The following is a 10049-nucleotide window of genomic DNA, read 5'->3' on the forward strand; positions in this document are numbered from 1 at the left end:
CATTTTTTTATGCGTTGTTTCTAGTTACTTTACCAAAACAAAAAAAAAAAGTTAAATTATTAATATTGTTTTAAAATAAGAAATTTCTCAACTCACCCTTACTAAATGCATCATCTTTAAAAGCATTTCTCTCACATGTAACTTTTTATTTTATACTCATCAAAAAGTGTGAAAAGTGTTACGTTGAAAGAAATTTCTTTATGTGAGTCATTTTCTCTAGATGTTTTGTAACTTTTGACGCATAATTGTATGATTATTCTCAGCAAATTCTAAAAAAAAGTATAATATTTTAATTTATAAAAAAAGTCCACACAACAAGTCACTAATTTTTTAAAATGAAGGGATAAAATTATAAAATAATTTATTTTTAAGATAATTTTATTATTCTAATTAACCTACATTACTTTTGGTAAGTTAATTAAAAGTAACTTATGAAAAAGAGTAGAGAACATGTGAGGTGGAAGAATAACAAGTGTTTATCTGAACTGAACGGTTAAACTTAAAGGGCTTAATATCAATATAAATATTATAATCCGATTCATGTCAAATTCAGATTCCGCGTAAAATATGTCCAATTAAAAGTCATGGAACACGAATGGCGATGTTGAACAACATACTGATATACAGCGTGCGTGTGTTTAATCAAAACATTTCGTTGACGTGTCAGCTTACGTAGCACATCGTGGAATAAAACAACTCGATGCAATGAAACCTTTACCCCATGATGATCATATAAAATAAGATATGGGTTCATTATTAAATTCATCCATTATTATTATTTTTTCCTTTTAAAAAAGGGGGAAGAATGAAAAGATGTTTGCTTTTGGTTTGGGCGATGGTAAAAGCCAAACAAGGAGGAGGGGGATAAAGAAAAGCCAACAGAAGCACGCGAGCCGTGGATTCATACCACGTGGTCTTCCCCTGTCATCCAAAGGCCATGAATTGTTCAGTCTCCAAACGTTTTAATCTTTTCTTTGTTATTGGAGAATAAAAATATATATTTGGGTGTCCCGAGCCACACGGGCGCGTGAAGCGTGATGGGCAACAAGGAGGGGCTTACTCTCACGAGGCAAATTTACGGTAATATTGGCCTTGACTTTTGAGAGAATATGATTGTGGAGGTAAGAAAATGGAATTGTGGTGATTTTAATTTAGCGCGCTTGAAATCCGAGTCGTGCATCGTAGCTGTACAATGGGTATGCCGTGAAGCAGAAGCTGAGACTGAGAGTTTACGGAACCGCACTTCACATCAGTATCGGCCATCTTAGCTTTTCATTTCTCTTCAAATGATACTTGTTATTAATTTTCAATTGTTTTTAAAATATTCTTATATTATATTTATTAAAGTAAAACATATAAAGATTTGAAATATTATAATATTAAATTTGAACTGTTTTTTATGCTTAATACAGGATAAACACTATAATCATCATCATCCAAATTTAAGCATTTTATATTTATTAAAATAAAAATACAGAGGTCTTTAGTAAATATTTTTATTACCAATTTGGCCCATAAATATTTAATTTATATGATTCAAATTAATACTAATTTTTAATAATTTTTATTTATTGATTATTTTAATATACTTTAAACAGCACAGATATAATTTAAAAGGTTTAATTTAAGATTAAATTTTTCATAAATTTTAAAAAAATTTTATATAGATATATTGTCGACAATTCAAATTCAGTATTAAAATCTTTTATATATTCTTATTTTGATAGACAAAATATAAAAATGTTTAAAAAATAATTTAAAATCAAATATAGAAATTATATCAGAAGAAATAAAAGGCCAAAATTACCTCATAGGGCGGCGAGCACCGAATGTGGAAAGGAGAGTTTACTTGACCAATTCTGAGCAACTATGTAACCTAAAAGCGTACGAATAGGGCTCTAGCGATCAGAAATTGTGTGGACTCGCACTTCTCTCTAGCCTCTTCCATTGACGCTAAGTATAAATGGAGTAGGAGTACTATTAAATTAAACTGTGTTGTGCGTGTGTCACGAGATTTAATTTTGTCAAAACAAGATTTTACCACCGGTGCATGGGGAGGTTCATAATTTTAAACAATACTAATCCTTCATTATGTTTTAACACAATTTTAAATTTTTACACTGCACTCGAATTTTATTATAAATCTTTATATTTTCTTTAAATATTTTATATTCTTATGCTTTTGCTTTTCAATATTTGAACCCCTGTAACAAAACTCTTAGAAACTTAAAATTATATTTTTCTTTATATGAATTGATTATTTTTATATTATTTAAAAAAACATAATTTTAAATCCTACACTTTGTTCTAGTTATAAACAATTGTGTGGACTCACATTCCTACTCCAATGGAAGAGATTAGAATAAAGTTCGCACAATTTCTGATAGCCAGAGCAAAATGTAAGAATTTAAATTTATGTTTTATTTTTAAATAATATAAAAAATAATCAATTCATATAATTTTAAAAAATTATTTAAATTAATAATTATATTTGAAATTTAAAAATTGAATTGGATTATCTCTATAATTAATAAAATATATTTATTTAATAAAAATAAACTCTAATTTTATTAGGAAGGATTTGACAAAATATGATAAATGTTTGTTGAAGTTTACAGTTTTAGTTATAAATAAAAATAAGGACACATATAATAATTTCTCTTATATTATCTAAAAGCAGGAAGGGCAGACACATTGATGAGGAGGGTGCAAAACTTAATGGACATTTTAACACATTGGAGCATAAAATCCTTTTAGTTATACTTGACCCAAACTTGCATCTAAATAAAATAATTATTTATTTTTAAACTAGTATTATATTTTTATAATTATTTTTTAATAATATGTTTTATTTTAAAATAAATGTAAAATAATTTATTTAGTACAAGTATTTTTAAAAAAAGCACATTAATTATCCCTTAAAACAAGTAATTTGACCATAGTATTACAACAATAACAATTATTTATCAATATGCTATATCTTTAAAAATATTTTTTCAAACATTACAAATTTTAAAACTTGACTTCAATGAAACCAAGTTTAATTTTTTTTTTCATGCAACATTACAAAACTTGGCTTATATCGAGCCAACTTCTGAACAAATTTTTTTTTTTAGAAAGGTATAGAACTTGGCTTCTATCAAGCCAAGTTTTGTACTTATATTTAAAAAAAATACAAAATTATGTGACATATGTGGCAAATTATGTTTTCTATGATTCCGTCTCAATATGTGATTGTATTCCATAATTTTTCTTCCCTTTCTCCCATGTCAATAAAGTCAATAATTAAAGCAAGCTTGACAAGTCAACCTAAACTTGTATAAAAAAAACTTAGGATTGGACTTAGAAAAAGATAGTTTTTTTATGTTCATGCCTGTTAGCCCACATACCCAAATAAAAAAATTTTATTCTTTAACATATATAAATTATAATTAATTATTAATTAATTATTTAAATTTTAGGTTATTTTGTACTAAGATAGTATATATTTAAATCCTATGCATCATTTAAGTATCAAAAAAATATATTTTATATTTTTTAAAAATAAAAAATATTATTAATTGCACCCATAATTAAGAGTATTATTCTATTTTTATTTATAAATCACTCTTAACATTTTCATCAAAATCATACAAAACTTACAATCTCTTTAACTTTAAGACAATTAATTAATATTTAATTATATTTTATTGTTCAGGTATTTGGGGTGAAATACCTTAATTGTCTTAAATTTTATTGTTCAAGTACTTAACTAATATATTTTTAGAAAGTCTCAACTCTCTTTCGGCCTGTGCAAGCAGCGCTGAATATGAAGGGAAGCCTCCAGTAAGTGGAACACCCATGTAAACACCAAAAGAAGGCCGTGCAAGACTGAATCACAAGTTCCTAAAAATAGAGGAAGCAAATATCTTAATTATCTTAAAATTAATGAGATTTGTAAATTTTTTTTCATTTTGATGAAAATCTTAGAAGTGATTTATAAATAAAAATAAAACAATACTCTTAATTATTGGTGTAATTAATAATATTTTTATTTTGTAAAAAGTATAAGATATACCTTTTGATACTAAAATTATGTATAGGATTCAAATATATAATATTTTAGTGTAAAATAAACTAAAATTTAAAGAATTAATTAATATTTAATTATATTTTATATATTTAAAAAATAAAAGTTTTTTATTCAGGTATTTGGGCTAATAAACATGAACATCTTTTTTTTTTTAAGCTCGGCTCTAAATTTTTTCAAGCAAATTCAGATTGATCCTTCAAACTTAACCCAAATTAATGGCTTTAGTGGCAAGGGAGGAAGGGAAGATAAATTATGAAATACAATTATATACTAAAGTGGAGTCATAACAGATATAATCTGTCACACACGTCACATCAATTTTTTATTTTTTTCAAATATAAGTATAGAACTTGGCTTGATAGAAGCCAGGTTCTATACTTTTATGGAAAAAAAATATGTATGAAAGTTCTGTACTTTTATGTAGAAAAAAAAATTAAAACTCAGTGTCATTAAAGCTAAGTTTTAAAATCTGTTGTATTTGGATAAATATTTTTAAAAACATAGCATATTAATAAATAACTTTTTTTGTTGCAGTATCATGGGCAAATTGCCCTTCCAACACTATTTTTTTATATTTTTTATATTTAATTTTTTTAAAAATATTTTATATTTTTAAATAGAAAAAGTAAAATCTTCCACCGTTAAGATTAATTTTTGGTGGTAATGGAAGACATTGATGCTATTTGTAATAAAAAAAAAACTAAACTACAATGTGCCTTATTTTTAATTGAAAGAATATATCTATAGATCTTTATAATTTTACTTAATTTTAAATAAGATCCCTACAATTTATTTTATTGTAATCAAATTTTTATAATTTTATCTATTATATATATAAACCTCCTAAAAAGTTAAAATTAATAATGAGTTATTAAATTTTACAAAACAAAAATACTCATGGAGTTCGTAAAAAAATTAATTTAATATTTTTAGCCAATATGAAAAAAATGATTCAATATACTGTTTATATTTTATTAACTTTTATAAAAATTCTACATGAATAAAAAATATATTTAAAAAACAAGTTGATAATAAAAATTATATAATTAATTCTTAAGGTGATATAATCATTTAATAAAATTATAAAAAATTATAAAAAATTTAATTTATTTTTAAAAATAGATTGAGAATTTTAATCTTTAGGATTAAAAATTTAATTAATCAAAAAATAAAATTTTAATTAAAATAAAATAAATTATAAAAATTTAATTTAAAATTGAGTGAAATTTTAAAATATGATGTGTGTGTGTGTGTGTGTGTGTGTGTGTGTGATGATTAACGTGGATACGTTTCTGTACCGCGGACACTTTTCGCCGCTTGCTTCTTGGTTCTTGCACTTGTCAAGTTCCGAAACACATTTAATGGAGTGATTATAGTAGTTGAATATAAGATTATTTTTTGTTTAAAAAAATATAAAATATTTTAAATCAGTATATTCTTTATCTTTTTTTATAAGGTTTTTGACTGTCGGACGACCTCTAATTTTATTTTCCTCACAAAATCTATTTACACAAGCAAACGCCGGCCTGCATGAAGCTAAAGTAAACTTATTTAAAAAATACAACTGCAAACAAAACAACCCCTTTCACATGCAAAATGCATTTATATGTGTTGGCAAACAAAAAAAAAATGCTTTTATATAAAATTTTATATTTAAAATACTAATGTTACTCTTAGTTACTGCGTCACTGACACATATGCTCATCTCTGCATCGATTAGATTAATTAACATATAAATCTGGTAGTAACATTTTACTATGTACAGGATATTCAAAATCGGGGCGATTTAAATAATTTAGATTATCAGTATACGGAATACAAATAAACACAAGTTTATGCCTGTTGCTATAGATCATAAACAATACTCCATCCACGTCAAATTATAACATGCTTTCAAATAAAATATTACATGTCAATGGAACTTAATAAATACACCATACAATTTTACTTTGTCAATATGAGAATATAAACTTTGAAAAGCGACCTTCATAATATTCTATTGATAAAATAATATTGAAAGGATAGAATATATAAGAAGAGTAATATTAAAAAAATATTATTAATAAAATTTTATTTTTATCAAAGTGTTTTATATTTTAAGATGTTAATTTTTTTAAAAAACTAACTTATAATTTAATATTTAGAGGGTATAATTTATTTGGAGTTTTATTTGACCTGTTTTCAACCTTTTTATCATACACATGCGCACATGTGTCAATCACCAAAAGCATTGGTCCCCCAGCTTCTCCTTCTCCTTCTCCTTCTCCTTCTTTTTCTTTTGGGTAACAGAAATGAGGTGAGTTAGATTCGGAGGAGTAATCCATCAGCTTCTAAATATAATAGTTAATTAATTAATTCACGTGCTTCTTTTAGTGAGAAAATATAAGATATTTTTAATTAAATTACACCACTAATAAGTTAATTAAATACTTCTAAATTAATATTATCTTTTTATATTAGTCTTTATTTAATAAGATGTCTTGTTTAATGGTGAAGGATTTGGTGCTTTATTTACCAGAGACATTTTGGAAAAAAAAAAAACACTCACTGATTACAGATTAAAAAATTAAAGATGTTTTATATTTTTAAATATCTATCCTGAAAAAAGGCATTATATCCATAAACTGAAGGAGTGTTTAAAAAATTAAGTTGATTATTTGTCAAAAGTGTGTGTTAGCTTTCCTGGGACACCTTTCCTTTTATAAGACAGTCATGAATGTAACTTTTACTTCCTCTGTTCAAAATTACGATGGATTTTTGCAAGGGTAACTTAACAAATTGCATTACAAACTATACATCTATAATATTTAGGATCTTAAATTTATTTTTAGTATAATATTTTTTTAAAAATTTTTAAAAATGATGCAATCCAGTCCTTATAGTTAAAATATGTTAAATCTTGACCATCAGTTGACTATAAAATAACAACAAAATGACATCAAAAATTTTAAAAAATGATTAAAAATACATTTAATGACTCAAAAATTACAAACAATGACTCTAAAAAATTACAAAAAATTATCAAAAAAAATTTATTGGTAACTTTCTGTAACTTATTAAATTTTTTTCATTATTTTTTATTTAATTAACGGTCAAAATTAACTTTAAAAAATTAATTTTTTAATTCTTTAACTTTTAACTCACTTGTAACTCAATCTCTTGACCATAATTCGTTACGACTCAGTGTTCAACTATAACTCGCTGCAACTCAGTCTTTTAACTTTTGATTCACCTATAATTCAGTTTTTTTTTAATTTTTTAAATTTCTTATCAAATAACAAGGATAAAAAAATGCTCATATATTATTCTAAAATACCCTCCGATTGCTCATTTATGTGAGATATAAGTTAATATGAAAAAAAATTAATAAAAGTTTAAGGACTAATTTGTAAGTGATTCAAAAGTTGAGGGATCGAATCATCGGCGAATCATAGTTGAAAGACTGAGCCATAGCAAGTTATAGTTGAGGGATTGAATTATAAATGAATTAAAAGTTAGAGGAATACTAAAAGATTAATTTTTCCATTAACTTTTATCAATGGTGAAAGCCATATTGCACCATTTTCAAATATTAAATGGTAGCATTGCATGAGAAATTAATTCAAGGTTTTTAACACCTATGGATTGATAATTTATGGGCCAATTTATTTTTTCATCCTTCGTTAATTAACATTTTATGCAAATTCTTCTTATATCTGCCAATATTTAAAAAGGAAAACTTAATCATAGATAAATAAGGAAATTTGATTAATTTTCAATACTCATTTATGTTATTTTTTAAAAACCCTTGTCAATTATTCCTATAAAATACCAAAATGCCTTATATATTTAAATATATGTGTGAAAAAAGTGGAAAGATATTTCTGTCATTCTAATTTACAAGACAAATTTAGACAAAATTATGTAGATCGATAAAGCTTGTCAAATGCACTTATAATCTTATTTTTTAATATAAAAAAAATTTAAAATATCATTCATTTGATATAGTTTTAATTTATTAAAGAAAAGGAAAATAATAAAGAAAGTAGGATGATATACAAAATATACTTAACATGACATTATTTAATCTTGGAGTATGACGTGCAAGCAGTACAACAACGTGGACGGTTTGGAAAAGGGTGCTCATTTCGGTACTAATTATAAAGCAAAGTACGCTAATTTGATCGTTCTCTAGGACTGATAGTTAATAATTTAATATTACTGATTTCGTAAAAAATGTTGACTTTTCAATTTCACCCTTGACTACAATCAATGGTTACGATAAAGTGTATCTGTGAATTACAACCCAGTAGAGTATAACTGAACAATGGCCACATTGGAAAATAAAAAAAATTAACTATCAACTGTTGGAATCAAATAGGGTTATGTTCGAGAGATAGTACGACTTTGATTAACATGGGAAATAAATATATTGAATTTTTATATTTTAAATCAGAACAAAATTTTCTATTAACTCCAAAAATCTAAGACAAGATAATCGGATGAGCAGCTTGGAAGTGTCAGTGATGCCGTGCTTGGCACGTGAAGGTAAATAGGAAGGAGAAAAAATAAAAAAAAAATAAAAGTGAAGATACACTTTTTTTCTCATTATACTTGATTGAGTTAAATAAAAAAAAAAGAGAAGGAAGTTGTTAATTTTGTATGAATAATAATAACCTTATTATTTATAAAAGTTTTTACATACAATAAACTGTAATATTTTTACATATTATATACTCTATTTGTTTAAAAATATAAGGTATTTTTAATCAAATTTCACCCTAATAAAGTAATTATCTATTGTTAAATTAATCTTATCTTTTTATATTCACCTATATTAAATACCCTATAATAAATACAAAGTCATTATTAACAGGGATACTTTTAAAAAAATAATGATTACACCTCAAAAAATTATAAATATTTTACATTTTTTAATATCAAACTCCTCAAAAAATATTTTATATTTTTGAATGAAGGGAGTATTTGTGTATATAAAATAATTTCTATCATATATTATTCATTGAATTAAAAACATAACTATAACAAATGTTACCCAATACTGACAAAAAATAATTTTGTCTAATTTATAATTTTATTTATTAAATTATTAGGTGTATAATAATATTAAAATTTTGAAGTTACAACTAAATACAAGGAATTTAACTAAAAATTTAGAATTAGCATTTGTCTGATCAATTTAAAATTAAATATAATAATTGTTTAATGATCGTAATTAAATTACAAATATAAAATTTAAATTTTGGTGGGTAAATTTAAAAATAAAATTTTATCTCCAAAATCTTTTCATATTTAAAAAGAAAAGTTATAAAAATGTGTGGATCACATGTTATTTTCATGTCACTTTCCTCCCTCATCCACTTTTCTTGCCCTTATTTTTCTCTCATATCAAGCATAATATAAGGGACTAAGGGTCCCCTCCCCTCCTTTTGCGGGTTAATAAATACTCTTTACAATTTTTTTTATAAAGTTTGTTTTTTCATTTATACAGGTTTTTTTGTTTTTGTAATATTTCAGGTGCAGTCCCAAAAATACTTTTTAACAATTTTTTTTAAAATATAATATTGCAATTTTTAAGAAAACTCTTTAAATATATCAAATCAATTTTGTTTATTCTGGAACAAAATTTAAAAGTAATTTATTTATAATCCTATTTATAAGTCATTTTCAGCATTTTTATTAAGATTAAGAAAAACCTTAAATCTCATTAACTCTATCTAAATATTTAATAAATTTTTAACTTTACTTCTATTTAAAATATCTACTTTACAAATAAAATAATTTAAAATTTAATAAACAGGATTTAATAGATAAAAATTATAAAAATAAATATAATAATAATTGAAATAATTTATAAATAAAATCAAAATAAACACACCCTCCCTCCTATAAACAAAATTAAAGGAGTGACTATTGAGAAGGGTAATGCTCACATCGATTTGGTTGTTTCAACGTGTACTGACCTGTTTGATTTTGG

This window comes from Prosopis cineraria, unplaced genomic scaffold, assembly GCF_029017545.1.
Source record: "Prosopis cineraria cultivar Desert tree isolate PC_DT_omini unplaced genomic scaffold, ASM2901754v1 PC2, whole genome shotgun sequence".
Classification (NCBI taxonomy): domain Eukaryota; kingdom Viridiplantae; phylum Streptophyta; class Magnoliopsida; order Fabales; family Fabaceae; genus Prosopis; species Prosopis cineraria.